Source organism: Phascolarctos cinereus, unplaced genomic scaffold (genome assembly GCF_003287225.1).
Source record: "Phascolarctos cinereus isolate Bilbo 61053 unplaced genomic scaffold, phaCin_HiC Scaffold_9;HRSCAF=440, whole genome shotgun sequence".
Taxonomy (NCBI): Eukaryota; Metazoa; Chordata; class Mammalia; order Diprotodontia; family Phascolarctidae; genus Phascolarctos; species Phascolarctos cinereus.
This window is the reverse complement of record NW_027556402.1, coordinates 98115638-98141079: the sequence shown is the minus strand read 5'-3', so window position 1 is coordinate 98141079 and position 25442 is coordinate 98115638. Positions and strand designations below refer to the sequence as shown.

The following is a 25442-nucleotide window of genomic DNA, read 5'->3' as shown; positions in this document are numbered from 1 at the left end:
TAACATTTATCATTTCCCTGTCTCGTCATGTTAGCCACTCTGATAGATGTGATGAGGTACCTCAGAGTTGTTGGATTGCCATTTCTCTAATCAATAGTGATTTAGAGAATTTTTTTCATTTTATGATTATAGATAGCTTTGATTTCTTCATCTGAAAAATGCGTTTATACCTTTGACCATGTATTCTTATATATTTGACTCACTTCTCTATATATTTTAGAAATGACACAAGCTAGAAAAATTGTTTCCCAGATTTTTGTTTTCCTTCTTATTGTGGTTGCATTGGCTTTGTTTGTGCAAAACTTTTAAAATTTAATGTAATCAAAATTATCCCTTTTGCATTTCACAATGTACTCTATCTCTCGTTTGGTTATAAATTACTTCATTCTCCATAGCTCTGACAGGTAAACTATTCTTTGCTCTCCTAATTTGCTTATAGTCTCACTCTTTGTGTCTAAATTGTGTGCTTATTTTGACTTTATTTTGGTATATAGTATAAGATGTTGGTTTATACCAAGTTTATGTCATATTATTTTCCAGTTTTCCCAACAGTTTTTGTCAAATACTGAGTTCTTATCCCAGAAGCTGGGACCTCTGGGTTGTTTTTTTTTATTAATTTATTTTTACTTTTCAACATTGACTACCATAAGCTTTTGAGTTTTAAATTTTCTCCCCTCTTCCCTTCACAGCTCCCTCCCCAAGATGTTGTGCAATCTGATATAGACTCTACATATACATTCCTGTTACACATATTTTCACATTAATCATGTAAAGAACAATTCAAACCAACAGGAGGAACCACAAGAAAGAAGAAACAAACAGAAGAAAAAAAGAGAACAAGTAGTATAATTTAGTCTGCATTTAGCCTCCATAGCTCTTTTTTTGGATGTGGATATCATGTTCCATCATGAGACTTTTGAAGATGTCTTAGATCTTTCCACTGCTGAGAAGAGCTAAGTCTATCAAAGTTGGTCATCATACGATGTGGCTGTTACTGTGTACAATGTTGTCATGGTTCTGCTCACTTCACTCAGCATCAGTTCACACAAGTCTTTCCTTGTTTTTCTGAAGTCTGACTGCTTCTTATAGCATAATAGGATCCCATTACATTCATATACCACAACTTGTTCAGCCATTCCCTGATTGATGGACATCCCCTCAATTTCCAATTCTTTGCCACCACAGAAAGAGCTGCTATAAATATTTATGTACATGTGGGTCCTCTTCCTATTTGTATGATCTCTTTGGGATACAGCCCTAGAAGTGGTATTGCTGGGTTAAAGGGTATGCACAGTTTTATGGTCTTTAGGGCATAGTTCCAAATTGCTCTCTAGAATGCTTGGATGAGTACACAACTCCACCAACAATGCATTAGTGTTCCAATTTTCCCACATTTTCTCCAACATTTTTCATTTCACTGTTTTGTCGTGTTAGCCAATCTGATAGGTGTGATATGTACATCAGAGTTGTTTTGATTTGCATTTCTCTAATCAATAACGATTTAGAGCATTTTTTCATATGACTATAGATAGCTTTAATTTCTTCCTCTAAAAACTACCTGTTCATGTCCTTTTTATCATTTTGGGAATGACTTGTGTTCTTATGAATTTGACTTAGTTCCCTATATAGGTTGTAAAAATTCTTTCCAAGTTTTCTGCTTCCCTCCAAATCTTGGTTGCATTGACTTTGTGCAAAACTTTTCAATTTACTGTAATCAAAATTATCCATTTTATATTTCATAATGCTCTCTATCTTTTGTTTGGTCATAAATTCTTCTGTTCTCCATAGATATGACAGGTAAATTATTCTTTGTTCTCCCCATTTGCTTATAGTATCAACCTTTATATCTAAATCATGCGCCTATTTTGACTTTCTTTTGACATATGGTGTAAAATGTTGGTATGTGCCCAGTTTCTGCCATATTTTCCAGTTTTCCCAGCAGTTTCTTTTCCAAATAGTGAGTTCTTATGCTAGAAGTTGGAGTCTTCAGGTTTAGCAAACATTAGGTTACTATGGTCATTGACCACTGTGTCTTCTGTACCTAACCTATTCCACTGATGCACCACTCTATTTCTTAGCCAGCACCAAGTATACAGTTATAAGAAAGTTTTAGATCTAGTACGGCTCTGACACCATCCCTTCAATTTCAGAGTGATAACTTTGTTTCTTCATTGCCTATGCTAATTCTTTCATTTATTGTTCATCTCTTATTGCTAAACCTAACATTTCAAGTACAATATGGAAAACAGTGATAATGGACATCCGTGTTTCACCCCTGATCTTATTGGAAATGGGTGTAGCTTATCCCCATTATATGTATTGCTGGTGGATGGTTTTAGACAGATGCTACCTATCATTTTAAGGAAATATCTATTGATTCCTATGCTCTCCAGTGTTTTAATAGGAATGGGTGTTCTATATTTTCAAAAGCTTTCTCTACATCTATTGAGACAATCACATGATTTCTCTTAATTCTGTTACTGGTAAGGTCAATCATGCTCGTAGTAGTCCTAATATTAAACCAGCCCTACATTCCTGGTATAAATCCCACTTGGTCTTAGTTGCTATAATCTCTTTGCTAATGCTTATTTATTCACTCACTCACTCACTCACTCATTCATTTATTAATTTATCTATCTATTTATTTCAGCTGTATTCATTAGGGAAACTGGTATATAATTTTCTTTATTGTAGATATCAGCTCCATATTGGTATTGTAGGAAGAATTTAGTAGTACTCCTTTTTCACATATTTTCCCGAGTAGTTTATAAAGTATTTGAATTAATTTTTCTTTAAATGTTTGATAGAATTCACTTGTAAATCCATCTGGCCCTGGAGATTTTTCCTAGGGAGTCTATTGATGGCTTGTTCAATTTCTTTTTTTTTTTTCTAAAATGGGAAAGTCTTTTATTTTCTCTTTTGTTAATGTGGGCAGTTAATGTTTTTGTAAATATTCATCCATTTCACTAATATTGTCAAATTTATTGACATAGAGTTGGACAAAATACCTCCTAATTATTGATTTTATTTCCTCTTCATCAGTGGTGACTTCAACTTTTCATTTAGATGCTGATACTTTTGTTTTCTTCTTTTTTAAAGTTAAATTAGCCAAAGGTTTGTCTATTTTATTTCTTGTTTGTTTTTTCACAAAACTAGCAATTGCGTTTTTTTTTAGTTCAGTGGTTTTCTTAATTTCAATATTATTAATCTCTACTTTGATGTTCAGAATTTCTAAGTCGGTATTTAATTAGGGATTTTAATTTTTTTTCCTAGCTTTGTTTAGTTACATGCCCAATTCATTGATCTCCTCTTTCTCCTTTTTATTCATGTAAGGATTTACAGATTTAAAATTTCCCTTAAGAATCACTTTTACTGCATCCCATATTTTTGGTACCTTGTCACATTATTGGTATTCTCTTGGATGAAGTTATTAATTGTTTCTGTGATTTGTTGTTTGACCCACTCATTCTTTAAGATTAGTTTATTTAGTTTCCTATTAATTTTTAGTTTGTCTTTCCATGGCCCTTTATTACATTCAATTTTTATTGCATCATGATCTGCAAGGGATGCACTTAATATTCCTGCCTTTCTGCATTGAATTGTAAGGTCCTAGTACAAGGTCAATTTTTACGTAGATGTGATATGCCACTGAGAAAAAAAAATATTCCTTTCTATCCCCATACAATTTTCTCCAGAGGTCTACCATGCCTAAATTTTCTAAAATTCTATTCATGTCCTTTACTTCTTTCTTGTTTATTTTGTGGTTAGATTTATCTGAATGGCTTCTGAATGGGGGAGGTTGAGGTGCCCCACTGCAGTTTTGTTGTCTACTTCTTCCTGTAACTCCCTTAACTTCTCTATGAATTTAAGTGCTATACCACTTGGTGTATATATGTTTAGTAATGATATTATTTCACTGTCCATGGCACCTTTTACCAGGATACAGTTTCCTTCCTTATCTCTTTTAATTTGGTCTATTTTTGCTTTTGTTTTGTCTGAATTCAGGATTGCTACTCCTTTTTTTTTCTGCAGTTGAAGCATAATATATTCTACTCTAGCCTTTTATCTTTACTCTGTGTGTATCCCTCTGCTTCAAATGTGTTTCTTTTAAATAACATATAATAGAATTATGCTTTTTCATTCACTCTACTATCCACTTCAGTTTTATGGGGCAGTTGATCCCATTCACACTTATAGTTATGATTACTACCTGTGCCTTTCTTTCCATCCTATTTCCCTGCCCCACTTATTTTATTTTCTCCCTTCTTTCTCCCTTTCCTTCTTGACTAAAGTTTTGCTTTTTGCCACTACTTTTCTCAACCTGCCCTCCTTTCTATTAGTCCTTTCCCTTCTTTTCTTTCCCTTTCCCCCTACTACTTCTTCCCTCCCTTCTATCCATCCCCTCCTTTTACTTTCCCTTTCCCCCTCCTATTTCTACTCCTACTTCTAAACAGAAATTTAAATTTCTATTCCTGAGTATGGTTTTCCCTCGTGTAGCCAAATCCAATGAAAGTGAGGTTCAAACAATGCTAATCCCCTTCCCTTCTTTCACTTTACTGTAATAGGTCTTTGTGCCTTTTCATGTTATATGATTCACCCTTTTCTGCCTCCTCCTTTCCTCTTCTCCCAGTACAATCCTTTTTTTAGATTACAATCCCTTAATTAGATTTTTTTTTCCTATTTGTCAAATCTTTATTGGGTAAGTGGGGAAGGTTGACGGGGTCCAACTTAATCTTTCTTGGCATCAACCTTCCTCATGGCAGCTAGGATGTTGCTGAGCTCCTCTCTTTTCCTCTTGGATCGGATGTGAGTTCCCACTCTTTTTTTGATGAACTTAAGGGCTCGCTTATTCTTGGAGACCTTTAACAATTCCATGGCTTGCCTTTCGTAAGGGGAAAATCAACACACCTCTGGGATCATATCTCTCACAAACTTGATGTGTTTGGTCAAGTGCCCACAGAGGCGGCAGTGTCATGGCTTTGAAACATTTTTGGTAACTTGTGGCCCTTGTTGAGGCCTATGGCCATGGGTCATCAGATGGCCATGGCAGCAGCGCTACTGTAGGCCCAAAGGCAGCCACCAGAAGGAAGGAGAGAGCGTTGACCCTAGATTTTTATCATCACATCAAAGTCAACTTATACCACACTTCTGTCTATATGTAAGCCTTCTAAATATCATAATAAAGATACAATTCTCAAGAGTTACAAGTATCATCTTCTCATGTAAGGATGTAAAATGTTTGCCCTTATTAAATAACATTTTTTTTCTTTCCTATTTATATGTTTATGCCTCTCTTGAGTCTTTCATTTGAAGGTCAAATTTTCTGTTGAGCTCTGCTCTTTCTGTTGGAAGTCCCCTATTTCATTGAATATCCATCTCCTCCCCTGAAAGTTTATGCTCAATTTTGCTTGATAGTTGATCCTTGGTTGTAATCCTAGCTCTTTTGCCTTTTGAAACATCATATGGCAAGCCCTCTAATCTTTTAATGTAGAAGCTGCTCATTTCTTCATAATCTTGACTGTGGTTCCACAATATTTAAATCACTTCTTTCTGACTGCTTGCAGAATTTTCTCCTTGACCTAATAATTCTGAAATCTACCTACAATACTCCTTGGAGTTTTCAATTGGATATCTCTTTCAGTAGGTGTTTGGAGGACTCTTTTAATGACTAATTTATCTTCAGGTTCTAGGGCCCTAGGGCAGTTTGCCTTGATGATTTCTTGAAAAATGTTGTCCATGACATTTTTTTTTGTCATGGCTTTCAGGCAAACCAATAATTCTTAAATTATTTCTCCTGGATCTATATTCCAGATTACTCATTTTTACAATGAGATATTTTACTTTTTTTCTATTTCTTCTGTTTTCCATTGGGGTGTATGTTGTGTTCAGTGAAAACTAGTACCTTTGATGTGATGGCTGCAAAGCCCTTTTCAGGGCTGCTTTCTACCTTTGGTGTCCACCTGTTCCACCTAACTTTTACCTGGCTCCAAGAAGCTGTAGCATGCACAGTGGACACATCCAGGAAACTGTTTTGGCTTATGGGCTAAACCAGGTATGGGTAACCAAGGGATCTCAAGCCCATTGATGAGTTAGGGGGGTGCCTACCCCAAGCATGTGAAGACTTCTCTTGGTGGAATGAACAGATGAGAACAATTTGTTCCAATGGCCATGGAGGCAGATGAAGCAGTTGTGGTGGAGCACTTAGAGCTTTGTTAGACATTGAAGACACCAAGGTCATCCATTGCATCTTGAGCCATCACCAGCCATCTTGATTCTGTCCTGCAACTGAACTGTGATGACTCTGGATTAGAGAATGAGACTGATGACTTCATGCAACTCTGTCTCACTTAAATCCATTTTACACACAAATCAAAAGACATCACATATACCATTTTACTATTTCATCTATCTCAAAGTCCTGTGTGACAGGTAACTGATGAAGCATCAGGTGCATATACAGTGACAGCTGTAATCACAATCCTGCACACAGGTGGCCTAGGCCATAGGGTTATTTCTCACTGGAAGCAGCAGCAGGATTTGGCAGCCCCCAGGTGTCTGTGCAGCCTTTTAAGGATTAGACTTCTTATCTCCTCGTGTGAGGAAGGGGTTAGAAAAGGTGCCCTAACATTGTTTGCTTAGCAAACTCTGGCCTGATTTCCATAACAGATGGGGAATCCCACTCTGTGGTTGAAACACACACACACACACACACACACACACACACACACACACACACACACAATGTACAAAAACATCTGCAAAAACAATTCCATTCACTGTTGGCACACGGAATGTGTGTACACTTACAGACAACACAAAATCCAGTAGGTGAACAACTCTTGTTGCAAGAGAACTCAACAGGTGTTGCATCCAAATAATAGCCCTGAGTGAAACACAGCTGGCAAATGAAGTTGGAGCTGGATACACATTTTTCTGGAGTGGCCACAGTGATGGGGAGGGCCATGAATCTGGTGTAGGTTTTGCAATCAAAACTAATTTAGTCAGTAAGCTTTAATGCCTGCCAAAAAGGGTGAATGACAGGCTCATGGCAATGCAATTGCCCCTTACAAGAAAATGTAGCACCACCATCATTAGTGCCTATGTTCCCACCGTGACTAACGCTGATGAGGTAAAAGAAAAAATTTATAAATACCTGCAGAACCTTATAACCAATGTGCCAAAATTCTGGGTAACTTTAATGCTAGAGTAAGCTCAGAGTACAGACTTGCATGGAGTCCTAGGGAGGAATGGGTTTGGAAACAGGAATAGCAATAGTGACTTATTACTGAAGACTTGTGCATCTCATGACCTCATCATCAATACTGTCTTCCATTAACCTAAATGCAATGAAACTTGTTGGATGCACCCTTGCAGTAAACACTGGCATTTAGTAGACTATGTGACTGTAAGGAGGAGAGATAAACAGGATGTGAGAGTGACAAAGGCAATGTGTGATATAGAGTGCTGGACTGATTACAGACTTATCCTCTCAAAGTCAAATATTAACATTCAACAAATGTAGTGTGCCCAAGGCAAAATAACTACCAGAAGAAATAGATTAGAGCTCTTCTCTGAGTGCAAATAGTTTGTTGCTAACTCAGAGGGAAAGTTGAGCCAACACATAGTTGGCAACAGTGGAGCAGAAAAGGAGTGGGCAGTTTTGGTGTATAGCACTACATTTGCTCATCTGGGTCAGAACACTCACAAACATTGAGACTGAAAACTGATGGGGAAATTCAGAAGCTGCTAAATGAAAAATGAGAACACCACAGGGTTTACCAAGTGGAGAGTTCATCCATTTCTAAAAAGGCAGTATTTAACTCCATAAAAAGTAAAGTACAAGCAAAGCTTAGGGAGATGCAGGATTCTTGGTTAAGTAAGAAAGCAGACAGTGGGTGGAGCCAAGATGGCAGAGTAAAAGTAGTGATTTGCTTGAGCTCTCCCTCAAACCCCTCCAAATACCTGTAAAAATGGCCCTAAACAAATTCTCAAGCGGCAGAAACCACAAAAAGACAGAGTAATACAAATTTCCAGCTGAAGACAACCTGAATGGTTGATGGGAAAGGTCTGTTGCACCAGGATGGGAGAGCAGTGCAGTTCACTGGGGGCATGCAGACAAAGAACAAGACTCAGGAAACCTGGAGCAAGCCTCAAGGGACTGAATCACTAGCAACTGTAGAATTTTCCAAACTTCTCAACTCAAAATGCCAATGACAACTTAGAAGGTCTGTCAGACCTTGATGAGAGAGAAGCTTGGTTGCTGCCCTGGGTACTGGGGCTGGGAGGTACCCAGCAGGGCACAGGCCACTTCCAGAGCTTCTGGCCCATAGACTGAGGGGGAATAAAGTGGCTGATCAGAGAGGCACTGCAGAGATCTCTTTGCTGGTGCTGAGGAAGTATTCTTTTGCTTTGCCTGTGCTTGGATCTGGGTCACAGCTCTGAGTGGGGTCCTGGGTTGAGGAGGAGCACTGGCCTGGCAGAGCTTATAGTTGCAGTGGCGAAGGAATCCTCTTCACACTTCCAAGGCAGAAAAGAATTCTTGTCACTCATAGACACTCATAGACCAGAACACAGGCCAGGAAAGGAGTAAACACCTCATCCCGATTGTACCACCCAGGAAGAATTGAAAATTTGCAGGACTCTAGAAGAATCTCTGAAAACAGCTGCACAATACCCCCAAAGCTTGGAAGAGTACATTCTCCACACTGGAAGCAGACCTTTACCTTAACAAAGAATTTAAAATTCAATTAATTGGCTGGGATCATGAGCAAATCTTGCAAAAAAGTCAGACCACAGAATCTTTCTTTGGTGACAAAGAAGATCAAAACATACAACCAGATGAAGACAACAAAATTAAAGCTCCTACATGCAAAGCCTCCAAGAAAAATATAAATTGGTCCCAGGCCATGGAGGAGCTCAAAAAGCATTTTGAGAAGCAAGTAAGAAAAGCAGAGGAAAAACTAGGAAGAGAAATGAGAGTGATGCAAGAAAATCATGAAAAATTAGTCAACAGCTTGCTAAAGGAAACCCAAAAAATGCTGAAGAAAATAACACCTTAGAAAATAGACTAACCCAAATGGCAAAAGATGTTCAAAAAGCCAATGAAGAGAAGAATGCCTTCAAAAGCAAAATTATAGATGGTGCAGTGGCTAAAGTACAAGACCTGAAGTCAGAAGTTCCAATCAGACATTCACTATGCAACCTTGGGCAAATCACTTTATTAATGTTTACCAGAGTTTCCTCATCTGTAAAACAGAGATAGTAATTAATAATATCATGCTCTGTGAAAAATACTGAGCAATTAAGTTTTGACTAAATAGCATGGTGTAGTAGAAAATGTACCTGGAGTCAGAGGACCTAGTTTGAATCTTGACCTTGCTAGGTTACAATTGACAAATTAGGCAACTTCTTTGGCCCTTATTTTCCTCATCTATAGAATAGATTGGTTGGACTAGAAGATTTACATGGCTACATTGAGTCGTATGATCTTTCTTTTTTTGTTGTTGTTGTTTGTTTGTTTGTTTTTTTACTTTTAGGCAATTGGGGTTAAGTGACTTGCCCAGGGTCACACAGCTAGTAAGTGTCAAGTGTTTGGTCTGAGGCTGGATTTGAACTCAGGTCCTCCTGACTTCAGGGCCAGTGCTCTATCCACTGCACCACCTAGCTGCCCCTGAGTCATATGATCTTTCACTATATGTTACTGATGTTCTTATAATTTGATTAAACTTTTACTTGGGATGAAATTTTGATTTTAATTTTAGCAAAAATGCTGTATGAACTAACATTTGTCTTTCTATATCTTTCTATCTTTAAGAAGGATTAGTGTACAAATGTGACATCCTTGAATAATTCGATCATAATTAGTCATTCATGTATTGCTTTATTATTGCTGCTGTTTTAATGCCTACAGCCATTGGTACCGTATACTATTTTTATTAGGTAATAGTTGGAAAATAATGACTTATTTTCCATCTTGTAAATTTAACATTATTTCTAACCTTTATATTTAAATTAGAAAACAGTTTATTTCCCAGTAGTTCAATTTAACTCAAAAGGAAGTGGTTCAGGGCAGAGCCAAGATAGCAGAGTAAAGGCAAAGACTCAACTGAGCTCTTCCCCAAACCTACCAAATACCTTTAAATAATGACTCTAAACAAATTCTAGAGCAGCAGAAACCACAAAAAGATGGAGTGAAAAAATTTTCCAGTTCCAGACAACTTGGAAGGTGGGCAGGAAAGGTCTACTGCACCAGGGTGCACAAGAGAAACGAGTCCAGCACAGTTCAGGGCAGGCTACATCACCACATACCAGGCCCCAGCAAACCACGAACAGGCCTTGGGGTGACTGAATCAGTGGCAGCAGTTGCTGTTTCCAGACCTCTCAGTCCATAGACAACAAAGACAGCTTAGAAGTTCAGCAGAAAAGGTCTGTCATGCTTAAGTGAGAATGGAATACAGTCCAGCACAGGCTACACCAGCACAGCACAGCCCAGTAAACCAGGAGCAGCCCTGGGACTCACTGAACCAGCAGTGGCAGTAGTTGATTCTGGAACTCTCAGCCCCCCACGTGGTAAAGGAGTTAAACAACTGGAAGAACAATATAGGGGTCTCTTTGCTGGCACTGAGGCAGGACTCAGTTGCTTTGCCTATACTCAGATCCAAGTCTCAGTCCTGCATGGCAGTTCCAGAGTGAGGAGGAGCATTAGCACACCAGAGACTGTGGCCACAGTGAAGAAGGACCCTCCTCACAGTTAGAGGGTAGAACAGAGTGCTTGTGATCACTCATAGACAAGAACACAGGCCAGGAGAGTAGTAAGTAAACACTTCTCCTTAGATCATACTAACTTGGAAGAACTGAAAACTTACAGTTCCCTAGACATATCTCTGAAAACAGCTGCAGAAATCCCCAGAAGCTTCAGACAATTTGCCATCCTACCCGGAAGCAGAGCTAACAAAAAAAAAAGTTAAAAGTCACATAATAGGCTGGGAAAATGAGCAAAAAAAAAAATTGTGACCATTGAAAGTTACTGTGGTGACCAAGAAGATCAAAACACATAATCAGAATAAGATAACAAAGTCCTACATCCAAAGACTCCAAGAAAAATACAAATTATTCTCAGGCCATGGAAGTGCACAGAAAGGATTTTGAAAGCCAAGTAAGAGAAAGATTGGGAAGAGAAATGGGTGTGCTGCAAGGAAATCATGAAAAATGAACCATCAGCTTGGTAAAGCAGATACACACACAAAAAAAAAAATACTGAAGAAAATAGCACTTTAAAAAATAGACCAGGCCAAATGGTAAAAGAGGTCCAAAAAGCCAATGAATAGGAGAATGCCTTAAAAATCAGAATTGGACAAATAGAGGAAGAGGCACAAAAATTCACTGAAGAAAAAGAAAAACTTTTTAAAAAGTAGAATTGGCCAAATGGAAAAGGAGGTACAAAATTTCACTGAAGAAAATAATTCCTTAAAAATAAGAATTGAAAAAATGGAAGCTAATGACTTCATGAGAAATCAAGAAAGAATAAAGTAAAACCAAAAACTGAAAAAAAAAGTAAGACAATGTAAAATTTGGAAAATAGATCCAGAAGAGATAATTTAAAAATTATTGGATTATCTGAAAACCATGATAAAAAAGAGCCTAGACTTCATCTTTCAAGAAATTATCAAGCAAAAGTGCCCTGACTTCCTGGAACTAGAGGGTAAAATAAAAATTGATAGAATCCACCAATCACCTCCTGAAAGAGATCCCAAAATGAAAACTCCCACTAATATTATATCCAAATTCCAGAGTTCCCAGGTCAAGGAGAAAATGTCACAAACAGCTAGAAAGAAACAATTCAAGTATTGTGGAGCCATAGTCAGGATAGCACAAGATTTAGCAGCTACTATCTTAAAGGATCTGAGGGCTTGGGATATGATATTATAGAGTGTAAAAGAGCTAGGATAACAACCAAGAATCACCTACCCAGCAAAACTAAGTACAATGCTTCAAGGGGAAGGCAGACATTCAATGAAATAGAGAGTTTTTAGTATTGTTGATAAAAAGGCCAGACAGTGACCAAGCAGGGCTTGGTCTGGGACCATAGTGATTTGGGGTTAAGGCTGGTCTTTAAGAGAAAAAAAATTACAAAAAAGTTTCAGAGATTAAAATTTACAGAGCACCAGCAGGTAAGGGTGTGATACCCTTTGTGGAGAGAGAAGAAAGAAGAGAAAACAAAAGAAAAAAGAAAAGAAAACAAAAGAAAAGAAAAGAAAAGAGAAGAAAGAGAAGAGAAGAAAAGAAAAGAAAACAGGAGAAAAGAAAAGGAAACAAGGAAGGAAGAAAAAGAAAGAAAGAAAAAAGAAAGGAAGGAAGAAAGGAAGGAAGATGTGTTGCATATGTAGAATTTTGGTCCCTAGTGGACAACTCCTTCACTACTTACAGAGATTGCTATTTGTCCTTCATTCTTGAAGAGGACCATGACATCAGGGAGGTGATGCCATGACATGCAAGTGAATTGGGATTTAAGTGAAGGAGGGCTGTAGAAAGTCACTTTCTCCTCCATGGCCGGATAAGGATCAGGAAAACCAGAGGTGGTCCTGGATGCAATGGAGGACACTGGCCTTTTTGGAGTGTATATAGACAGAGGCCACAGGTGTGAGTTGAATATGAAGCAATGATACCTAAAAACAATAAAATTATGGGATGAGAGAGGAATGTACTTGGAGAAATGGAATTGGAGAGGTTGAATGGCACAAATTGTCTCACTTAAAAGATTCAAGAGAAAGCTTTTACAGTGAAGAAGAAGGGGGAGGGAAGTGGAAATGAATGAAGGAAATCAGGGTGTTTAATATATAGAGCTCTATAAGATTGACTTACGCACATATTCTCTTTGTGTCACACAACTACCTAATTTAAAGATAAAAGAGACAAATAAGAAACTTAAGGAAGCTAGTTTGTGTTGTTGCTGTTGTTGCTTGTTTGTTTTGTTTGCTTTAATACCCTTAGGCTATTTTCTGACATATCTTTTAAAACTTCAAATTCCATAAGGTCTCACTGAAGGAAAGATTTAAGGATGGAGAGGTAGCAAGGTAGAACAGATTTCTAGATTTGGAGTCAAGAAGAACTAGATTAAGATGCCACCTCAACTTTCTGGTAATTTTGTGATCAGAAGCAAGTCACTTACAGTATGTGAGCCTTGACTTTCTCCTCTGTAAAGTGGGAATAATAAGAATCCTTACTTTAAAAAATTACTGTAACTATTTTACAGAATTACTAGACAGCAAGAGGATACACTGCATAGAATGCAGGATTTAGAGTGAGGAAGACTTGAGTTATAATCCTGCCTCAGTCTCCTTACCAGCAATGTGACTTTAACAAAGTCATTAAACATCTTTGCGCCTCAGCTTATTCATCTATAAAATATAGGTGACAAAAATAGCTTCTACCTTACAAGGTTGTTGTGATGATCAAATGGGTTATTATTTGTAAAGTGATTAGCAACTTATTACAATGAGGATAAAACAAGGTAATATATAAATACACCATTATTCTTGTTACTGAAACTTCAGAACAGATAAATTTTTATGTAGGATTATAGTATTTTTTTAAAAATCTTTTAAAAATGTGAATACTGCTCTACTATTAACCACAAGATTGCACTATCTACTTCAAGGAGATGTTATGGGGATCAAATGAGATGATATATGTAAAGTTATTTTGCAAACTTTAGCAATAATGCACAAATGTGAGATCAGCAATTTAGACATAGATGGGAACCAAGAGTATATCTAGTCCAATGCCTTCATTTTATAAATGAAGAAACTGAGGCTAAGAAAAATGAAGTGCTTTGTCTACAAGCTTAGTCCTTTGACTCCCAACTCTAACATTCTTTCTGCTTCCTTACAGCTGGAGAGGAAATATTACAAGAGAGATCACATATAGTGTTGTTGTTGTTGTTGTTGTTGTTTTAATGGCCAACCTCAGAAGCAGAGTGAACAAGATTTGAGTGGACAAGTAGCTCAATCTCTCAGTGTCTTAGGCAACTCTCAGTGATTATAAATTACATAATAGTTTTGTATCTGCATTGGTAAAGAGAGTTTCCTCAATAGAGGTTCCCTCTAATAATGAAATCAAAAGTCTGAATAAATTAATAATAACACTAGGAGGTATTTACATACGCCTTTTAAAATCCCACTCAAGTCTTAAAGCAATACTATGAATTAGGTTTCATTATCCCCATCTCATAAATGAGGAAATAGACATGAAAAGAAGTTATATGACTTGCCCAGAGTCACACAGCTAGTAAGTAGCAAAGACAATTCAAGCCGATATCTTTGACTCCAATTATAACAAACTTTCTACTACACCAATGATAAACATAATATATTTTACAGAGTGAATTAAATACGTCTTTGCCAATGTGAACTTGTTATTTTTTTAATTGAAAACCTTAATCCTCCATGACAAAATCTACATAGAAGCCAAATTGGCCTGTTTACTCTTCAACATTCACTATATTTTATTCTATTTTGATTCTATTAGTTTTTATTGTTCGTTTTATTCTGTTTCCTGCTTTTGTGCCTATGTGCATGCTGCCACCTTTTCCCAGCATTTTCAGGCTCTTTACCCTTTCCATGGAGAATACATAACTTTTTTCGAAGTGCTGTTCAAGGGTCAGATGCCCTCATAATATACATTGCAATGCAAATTATATTTACTCTTATAAAAAAATAAATGTTTATTTCTATAAATGCTGTTTTTCTCTAAGTAGAATGTCAACTCTATGATCTGCTTTCTTTTAGCTTTACATTGCTATCCACTAGCACAGTTTCTGGCAAATACGAAGTGCTTCATACGTGCTTGTTAAATTGACCTGTACAACACATCTGCACTTTCATTGCCAAGTACTGGAAAAGAGAACCAGTGTGGGTCTGAAAATCAATTAATCAATCAATTCTGTCTTAAACACTTCTTAGTGTCAGTCAAAAATTCTCTGAGAATCCAAGGATGAAAAATGAAATATTTTGTGTTCTCAAGAGCTTATATTCTATAGGAGGAGAAAACATGTTTATTGTAAGTTTACACAGAGTATATAGAAAGGGAAGACATACAAACACAAAGTCACCTAAAACACAGTAGCTGGGGAGGGAGGATGTGAGCAGGTGAGGATATCATAAAAGGAGTTTTGTAGAATGGTGCTGATTTTGAAGATGGTGAGGGATTTGATGAAGGCAGAGGTGAGTTTGGAGTGCATTCAGGGAGGGGCAGCTAATGGAAAGGAACAGAGATGGTAAATGGAGTGTTGTGTTTTAGGAACCATCATGGCTGGACTCTAGATTACAGGAAAGTGAGCAATGTATAATGAGGCTGAAAATATTGGCTGAAACCAGGATGAGAAGAGCTTTAAAAGCCTCAAAGAGGAATTTATATTTGATTCTATATATAATATAGAGTTAGTGTAGTTTGTTAAATAGGAGAATGGCATGGAAAGATCTGTGCTTAAGGAACATCGTTTTGGCAGTTTTGTGATGGATGCTGCATTTAAGGAAAGATTTGAGGCAGGGGCACCAATTAGGAGACTATTGTAATAGTACAAATGAGATGTGATGAGGACCTGAGCCAAGATTCTGACCAAGTCAACAGAAAGAAGGGGTTGAATGTGACAGATATTGTGGAAGTTAAGACAGCAAAATCTAACAACGGGTTTGATGTGTGGGAAAGGAATGGCAGAGTCAAGGTTAATGTGAAGGTTACAAAATTTGAGAGACTGGAATAATGGCTATGTCTGTAGCAACAACAACAACAGGAAATTTCAAAGAAGGGTTAAGGAAGATAATAAGTCATATGTTGGACATTTTGAGTTTGAGGAAATGTCAGGAAATATAAAAGGAATAGTGCCCTAAATATATTTCTAGTAGCAATCTCCTCATTCTATCTCATTTAGGGTAATGGTGAAGATCTACTTTAACAACAGTCAACATTTACATACTGTTTTAAAGTTGGCAAAATATTAAATACACACACACACATACATATATATATATATATATATATATATATATATATATATATATATATATATATATTATTTGATTTTCAAAATGGCACTGGGAGGTAGGTACTAATTTTTATTCTCATTTAAATAAGGCAACTGACAGAGTTTACATGACTTGTCAAGGTCACTGAACAGTATTAGAGACAGGATTTAAATTTGGCCTTTCCCAATTCCAGGTATAGTAATCTCTATCCAGTAAGTTATCTCATCTAGAGGTCATTTTCTATCCTTAAAGGAAACTAACTTTTGGGTGCAGAGCGTTTTCTCCCTTTAGCAATGACAAGGAGGAGGGGGCATACAGAATTTCTTCAATATTTTGGGGCAGAAATAGACACTTTTTAAGTTTGTTAATTTCTAAGGATGCCTTTGGGACATCTATATGAGGAAAACTGAGTTGTTTGAGGACAAGTTTTGTTTGGCTCTACATAGATCAGGGTTAACAGCTTTGATAAGCTTACACTGAGAAGCATGTTTGTGAACCCCTTCTTCACTGTTGCTATGAACATATGAGGGGGATAGCTGGCTTGTTAAAGGCAACATCTACTGCTACATCAAAGCTATCTTTTTGCCTTAGAAACTGAAATAACATTAAGACAGTAAAAGCAACTGAAACATTAATTTTCTGCTGACCAGACTATTAAAAATATTATTCAAAGGCAGAAATCTAGTTTGCTGGGTGCCTTCATATCTTAGACAAAAATTTATCAGCACTGTAATAGGGTTATTTCTCTTCCTGGTTCTTCCACTAAGAGAAAGACATTTGAATTTTTTTTAATGGTAATGATTTCCCTTAAACTATCTAAATTTTCTTGCCAGTACACTGGGGCCACAGAAACAAAATGTGTCACCAAGGTTAATGCTATTTTATGCTTAGAAGGATTTTTCATGTCTATTTTATAGCAGTGGACATTTACTATGACCTTATCAACTTGATATGCTCTTAAAGGACTTAAACATATCCTCACAAGATGATGGAATTCAATTCAGATACTATGGACTTAGTGACCTCAATGCTATAACAGAAATGTATTTTTGTCAAAGAGAAGACAGAGAGAGAAATGGCTAGAACTGTAATGCACAAAGGAATGTAAGCTCCACCAAAGCAGGAATGGGCAGACCTGGGGTGGAAGAAGAAAGACATAAATGTATAGTCACCCGAAGTATTGCTGATATCAGAATGAAATGACTGGGATCTTGAGATTTTTTTCTCTCATCTTTCTCATCTCATGACATTTGATTTTTTTCTTAAGCACTTAATCATACCTTGATTTTTACAGTAGTTGTTTATGTACATATTTCATCTTACCTAATAGTTTTGATCAATTAACAATCATTTCTTAAGCAGAAACATTTCAGTCTCCATGCTAGGATATATAGATATAAACAATAGTGAGATTGGTACTGTCTTCAAAGAATTTAATGCTTTATGCCTTAAGTGCAGGTAGTGAGTCAATTCATATCCCTGGGTCTACCTAGCATTGTGCTTTACACATAATGGCCATTGAATTTAGTGAAGCAGCTATGGAATGTAGTTAGCAAAGCAGGAAAGACTATCACAGAGAAAACTGCAACTGATGTCTTTTTGAATTTAGTTAAGTAGGACTCTTGTTCTATCAGTGTTATTTTCTCTGGTATTTAATTTACTGTCAAGTAAACAAGAACGTTATGGTAAATGAATTATTCTGAACTTTCTGAAAATTTTTGATGAGATATGAAGAAAAAAAGGCATATGATCCAATGTTAATTAGGAGAGAATTCCTGATTAGTCATCAAAAGCTTTTGAAAGGGTAAACTAAAATCTGCAGTTTTTGAGGAAGAACTGATCTAAAAAGCATGACAATATGAGCTCTTCTATGAATTTATTACTGTATTACTTTGTCTTGTTTATGATTTCATTAATGTGGGTATTCACTCCACTGATATTGCAACCTTTCCCACTTTCTCATCAATTCTACTGAATTTGACTCAGTCGTTAATCACCTACTGCATGCATATTGTTGCGCTTGATGAGATACAATACTCGAATGAAACAATTTCTGAAAAAAAAAACTGTAAGATTTTTTCTGTTTCTCTAATTTCCATTCAAATGTAATCTTCTGGGAGTATTTTTTCTGCATATATATTGTTACAGATTATATGAGGCTATTAAGTATATAATCTTTTATAAACTACATATTTATAAAATATTGTGTTAGGATTCCACAATTGTTTACTGACATGGTCCTGTCACCTCTAATAGCAGCACATTCATAAAGATAGGAAAAGACTCCAAAGGTATATTCAGAATAGAGGTGCCACTAACATCATGATACAGCCATTATTATTATGTAGTCTTTTTTCTAGTTTTTATTCAGCATTTTGCTTTCCACCAGTTACATGTAAAAACAATTTTTAACGTTTATTTTCAAAATTTTGAGTTCCAAATTTTTCCCTACTTCCCTCCCCACCACCCTCATTGAGTATGCAAGCAATTTAATATAGGTTATACATTTATCCATAATAGTCATGTAAGGAAAGAAGAAACAGAAAAAAAGAAAGTCAAGAAAAATAAATAAATAAATAAAGATAGATAGATAAATAGATAGATAGATAGATAGACAGATAGATAAATGAATGAATGAATGAATGAATGAATGAATGAATGAATGAATGATTAAATAAATAAATAAGTATGCTTCAATTTGTAGTCAGAAACCATTGGTTCTTTCTCTGGGGATGGATAGTGTCTTTCATCATAAGTTCTTCAGAGTTGCTGGGAACTGTCATTCACAGCTGATCATCTGACAATATCGCTGCTACATTGTACACAGTACATTTGATTTTGCATCAGTCTGTGCAAGTCTTTTCAGGTTTTTCTGAGATCATCTTGCTCATCATTTATTATAATACAATAGTATTCTATCATAAACACATACCACAACTTGTTCAGCCATTCTCCACTTAATGAACTTCCTCTCAACTTATAATTCTTTGCCTCCAGAACAGAACTGCTATAAATAGTTTTGTACATATTGGTCCCTTTCCTTTTTGTTTTTTTTTTTCCTATCTTTTTCAGGATAGAAATCTAATAGTAGCATTGCTAAGTGAAAGGGTATGCAATGTTTGATAGCCCTTTGAGTATAGTTCCAAATTGTTCTACAGAAAGGTTGAATCAGTTCACAACTCCACCAATAGTGCATTGAATTCTCATTTTTCCAACATTTCCTCTAACATTTGTCATTTACTTTTTGTGTCCCACTAGCCAATCTAATCGGTATGAGATAGTATGTCAGAATTGTTTTCATTAGCATTTCTCCAATCAATAGTGAGTTAGAGTATTTTTTCATGTGGCCATAGATAGCTTTGATTACTTCATCTGAAAACTGATCACATGTTTTGATCATTTAGCAATTGAAGAACAGTTTTTTTAAAAATAAATTTGACTCTCTATGTATGTTTCAGTGATGAGTCTCTTATCAGAGAAACTTGCTTCAAAACTTGTTCACAGTTACTATTGCTAACTGTATCCCTGTTCCAGTTTATTCTATTCCCTCTCTCCTTTTGCCCTGTCCCTCCTCAAAAATGTTTTTTGCTTTTGATTACCCCCTCTCTCAATCTGCCTCCCTTCTATCACCCCTTCTTCTTTTATCCCTTCTACTCCTACTTTCCTGTAGGGTAGGAAAGAATTCTATACTCATGTGAGTGTGTATGTTGTCGCTGCTCTGTGCCAATTCTGATGAGAATAAGATTCACTCATTCTCCCTTACCTCTCCTTTCTTTCCTTCCATTGTAAAAGCTTTTGCTTGCCTCTTTGATATGAGATAATTTACCCTAATCTGCATTTCTCTTTCTCCCAGTACATTCTTCTCTTACCCCATTTTTTTTTATTTTAGATACGATTTATATTTAAATACGATTTCTTCATACTCAACTCACACCTGTGCTCTCCATCTATATATTCCTTCCAACCACCCTAATAATGAGAAAGGTCTTATGAACTACAAATATCATCTTCCCATGTAGAAATGTAAACAACTTAAAATTATTAAGTCCCTATCCTGTTTACCTTTTTCTTCTTCTCTTTAGTCTTGCATTTAAAGGTCAAATTTTCTATTCAGCTCTAATCTTTTCATCAAGACATCCTGAAAATCCTTTCTCTCAATGAATGTCTATTTTCCCCTGAGGAATTATACTCCATTTTTCTAGATAGGTGATTCTTGGTTGTTATCCTAGCTCCTTTGACCTCTGGAATATCATACTCAAAGCCTTCTAATCTTGCATTATAGAAGATGCTAGATCTTGTGTTATCCTGACTAGGGATCTTACTTGAATTGTTTCTTTCCGGCTGCTTGCAATATTTTCTCCTTGACCTGGGAACTCTGGAATTTGGCCATACTATTTCTGGGAGTTTTCATTTTGGGATCTTTCAGGAAGTGATCAGTGAATTTTTCAATTTCTGTTTTATCCTCTGGTTTTAGAATAACAGGGAAGTTTTCCTTCATAATTTCATGAAAGATAAAGTCTAGGTTCTTTTTTTTTTTATCATGGCTTTTAGGTAGCTCAAAAATTTGAAAATCATCTTTCCTGGATCTATTTTGCAGGTCAGTTGTCTTTCCAATGAGATATTTCACATTGTCTTCTATTTTTTTTCATTCTTTTGGTTTTGTTTTATAGCTTCTTAGTTTCTCACAAAGTCATTGGTTTCCATTTGTTCCATTCATATTTTTAAGAAATTATTTTGTTCAGTGAGCTTTTAGACCTCCTTTTCCATTTGGCCAATTCTGCTTTCTAGCCTTTTGGGCAAAGTTCCAAATTCTTCCTCAGAATGGCTGGATCAGTTCACAAGTCTACAACACTGCATTAGTATTCCGATTTTCCCACATCCTCTCCGATATTTATCATTTTCGTGTTTTTGTCATGTTAGCCAATCTGATAGGTGTGATGTGGTGCCTCAGAGTCAGTTTGATTTGCATTTCTCTAATCTACATTGATTTAGAGCATTTTGTTTTTCATATGGCTAAAGATAGCTTTAATTTCTTCATCTGAATTTTGCCTGTTCATATCCTTTAACCATTTATCAATTAGGTAATCACTTGTGCTCTTAAATTTAACTCATTTCTCTATATATTTGAGAAATGAGGCCTTTATCAGAGACACTGGCTGTAAAAATTGTTTCTCAGCTTTCTGCTTCCCTTCCAATCTTGGTTGCATTAGCTTTGTTTGTGCAAAAATGTTTTAATTTAAGTCATCAAAGTCATCCATTTGGCATTTCATAATGTTCTCTATCTCTTGTTTGGTCATAAATTCTTCCCTTCCCCATAGATCTGATAGGTAAGCTATTCATTGTTCTCCTGGTTTGCTTATAATCAGTGTTTGTACTTAAATTTTGGTTTTTGTGTATTTTGGTTTAGTGTATAAGATGTTTGTCTATACCTAGTTTCTGCCATACTATTTTCCAGTCTTCCCAGCAGTTTTTGTTAAACAGTGAATTTTTAAATTTATTTTATTTTATTTTATTTTATTATTTTAAGGCAATTGGGGTTAAGTGACTCGCCCAGGGTCACACAGCTAGTAAGTGTCCAGTGTTTGGTCTGAGGCCAGATTTGAATTCAGGTCCTCCTGTCTTCAGGGCCGGTGTTCTATCTGCTGCACCACCTAGCTGCCCCTAAACAGTGAGTTCTTATCCTAAAAGCTGGGGTCTTTGGATTTATCAAATAGTAGATTACTATCATCATCGACTGTTGTGTCTTGTGTATCTACCCTATTCCACTCTACTGAGAAGTAGATACTAAGAAGCCAGTATCAAGTAGTTTTGATGATTGCTGATTTATAATACAATTTAAGATCTGGTACAGCTAGGCCACTTTCCCTTGAATTTATTTTCATTAGTTTCCTTGATATGTTGGATATGCCTTTGATATTCCCTTGATATTCTTCCAGATGAATTTTGTTACTATTTTTTTCTAGCTCTATAAAATATTTTTTGGTAGTTTGATTGGTATGACACTGAATGAGTAAATCAATTTAGGTAGAACTTTCATTTTTATTTTATTAGCTTGGCCTACACATGAGCAACTGATATTGTTCCAATTATTTAGATCTGATTTTATTTGTGTGAAAAGTGTTTTGTAAATGTGTTTTTGTAGGTAGGATCCCATATATATTATAATGTCTCTATGACTTTAAATGATTTTTTCTTTCTATCTCTCATTGTTGGGCTTTATTAGTAGTTTATACAAATTCCAGTGATTTATGTGAGTTTATGTTATATCCTGCAACTTTGCTGAAGTTATTATTTCAAGTAATTTTTTACTTGATTCTCTATAATTCTCTAAGTATACCATAATATCATCTGGAAAGAGTGATAGGTTTGTTTCTTCTTTGCGTATTCTGATTCCTTCAATTACCTTTACTTCTCTTATTGCTAAAGCTAACATTTCTAGCACAATATTAAATAACAGTGGTGATAATGGACATCCTTGTTTCACCCCTGATTTTATTGGAAATGCTTCTAGCTTATTCCCATTACATATAATGCTTGCTGATGGTTTTAAATAGATGCTACTTATCATTTTAAGGAAGACTCCATTTACTCCTACGTTCCCTAGTGTTTTTTTAATAGGAATGGATGCTGTACTTTGCCAAATGTTTTTTTTCTGCATCTTTTGAGATAATCATATGATTTCTGTAAGTTTTGTTACTGACATGGTCAATTATGCCGATAGTTTTCCTAATATTGAACCAGTCCTGCATTCCTGATATACATCCTACCTGATCATAGTGTATTATCCTTGAGAATAGTTGCTGTAATCTCTTTGCTAATATTTCATTTAAATTGTTGGCATCTATATTCATTAGGGAAATTGGCTGTTATTTTCTTTCTGTATTTTGGCTCTTCTTGATTTAGGTGTCAGCATCATATTTGTATCAAAAAAGAATTTGGTAGGACTCCTTCTTCCCGTATTTTCCCAAATAGTTTATGTAGCATTGGAATTAATTGTTCTTTAAATATTCGACAGAATTCATTTATGAGTACATCTGGCCCTGGAGATTTTTTTCTTAGGGAGTTTATTGATTGCTTGTTCAATTTCTTTTTGTGAAATGGGCTTACTTAAGTATTTATTTTCTCTTCCATTAATCTGGACAATTTATACTTTTGTAAATATTCATCCATTTCACTAAGATTGTCAAATTTATTGGCATACAGTTGGGCAAAATAGCTCCTAATTGTTGTTTTGCTTTCCTCTTCATTGGTGGTTTTCACAATTTTCTTGTATCATTCTCACTTTTCTTCCAAGTTTTTTCTCTACCTCTCTCACTTGATTTTCAAAATCCTTTTTGAGCTCTTCCTTTGCCTGAAGCTAATTTGTATTTTTCTTGGAGTCTTTTTATTGTGGAAGCTTTGACTTTGTTATCTTACATGTACAAAATATTTACAGTAGCTCTTTTGTAGTGGCAAAGAATTGGACATTGAGAGGATGCCCATCAATTGGGGAATGGCTGAACAAGTTGTGGTATATGAATGTCATTGAATACTATTGTGCTGTAAGAAATGATGAACCGGCTGACTTCAGAAAAACCTGGAAAGACTTGTATAGTCTGATGCTGGATGAAATAAGCAGAACCAAGAGAACGTTGTACACAACAACCACCTCATTGTGTGATGACTAATAATGATAAACTTAACCCTTCCCAGCAATACAAAGATCTAAGACATCTGCAAAGGCCTCATGATAGAAAATGCTATCCACATCCAAAGAAAGAACTATGGAGTTTGAATGCTGATCAAGGCATACTATTTGCTATTTTTTTTCTTCTGTTGTGTTTTGTTTCCTCTTTCTGATGATTCCTCCTATTGGTTCTAATTCTTCCTTACAACTTGACTAATGAGAAAATATGTTTAATAGGAATGTATATGTATAGCCTATATAAGATTGCACACCATTTTGGGGAGGAAGGTGGTCAAGGAGGGAGAGAAAAATTTACAACTCGAAAGCTTATGAAGTGATGGTTGATAAATCAAAATAAATCTTAAAAAAAAGAATGGGAGCTGAACAACAACAGACTCTTTCACCATGAATACTTGGAAAGCATGTCTTTCATTAAATGTTCATTTTCCCAGAGTTCAGTTGTACTTAGTTTCACTAAGTAAGATAATCTTGATAGTAAATCTATCTTTATCATCTGAAATATTGTATTTCAAACTCCCTATTTCTGTATAGTGATAGTGGCTAAATTAAGTGTGTTCCTGACTATGGCTTCTCAATACTTGAATTCTTTCTTTCTTACTGCTTGTGTTATTTTTTCTTGGACTTGGAAGTTGTAATGTTGGTTACAATATTCCTAAGAAGTGTTTTCTTTGTTTGTTTGTTTTGTTTTGTTTTGTTTTACAAAAAGTAACCAGTAGTTTATTCTTTCTTCACTTTGTCCTCTAGTTCTAAGAGATTGTTTCAATTTTCTTTTATGATTTCTTGATATGTGCTTTCTAGACTCTTCTTTTTTTCATGTCATGGCTTTCTGAGAGTTCAGCAATTCTTCAATTATCTCTCCTCAATCTGCTTTCAAATTAAGTTGCTTTGCTATGAGACATTTTACATTTTCTTACATTTTTTTCTTTTGGCTTTGCACTAATATTCTCTGTTGTTCCTTGGAGTCAGTGATTTCTTTTCTATTCATTCTTATTTTCAGCATGCTTATTAAGTGAGATTTTGTACTATTCGTGATAAGATGCTAATTTATTTCCAATTATTTCTTCTAGACCCCTCATTTCTTTTTGAATTTATTCTTTTGAGGATTCTCATTTGTTAAAAAAAATTAAATTTTCGCTTTTCGGTTCTTGGCTTTCAAAATGAGCAAGAAGAGGAGGAACAACGGGAGAGCAAAGAAGGGCCTCGACGACGTGCAGTCCGTCCGCTGCACCAACTGCGCTCCTGAGTGCCCAAGTTCAAGGCCATCAAGATGTTCGTCATCCGCAACGTCGTGGAAGCAGCGGCATTCAGGGACATCTCCGAGGCCAGCGTCTTCGACTCCTATGTGCTGCCTAAACTGTATGTGAAACTTCATTACTGTGGGATCTGCGCTATCCGCAGCAAGGTAGTGAGGCATCGGTCCCGGGAGGCATGAAAGGATCAGACACCCCCACCCCACTTCAGACCCTGCTGGTGCTGCCCCCAGACCCCTTCCAAAGCCTATGTAAAGAGCTATCTGCCCATCAACATTCCTGAACTGATCAGAGGAAAATAAAATGGTTGGTCAACCTTAAAAAATTTTTTTTTCAAAAAACATTTATTTCATGTATTCCCAGATTTTAGTTGAATTTGAGCTCAAGTTCTGTATTTTTGTATGTGTGTGGCTTTGTAGGTACTTTGGAAGCTTTCTTTTTGCTTTTCATCTTCTTTGCTTTTCATTTTCTTTATGGTGGGAT

General features: G+C 36.0%; 2 pseudogenes; one reads left to right on the top strand and one right to left on the bottom strand.

Moving 5' to 3' along the window:
• Nucleotides 1–4728: 4728 nt before the first annotated feature.
• Nucleotides 4729–5045, bottom strand: LOC110213618 (large ribosomal subunit protein eL36 pseudogene; annotated as a pseudogene).
• Nucleotides 5046–24866: 19821 nt separating this feature from the next.
• LOC144455182 (small ribosomal subunit protein eS26 pseudogene) lies at nucleotides 24867–25214 on the top strand (annotated as a pseudogene).
• Nucleotides 25215–25442: the final 228 nt, after the last annotated feature.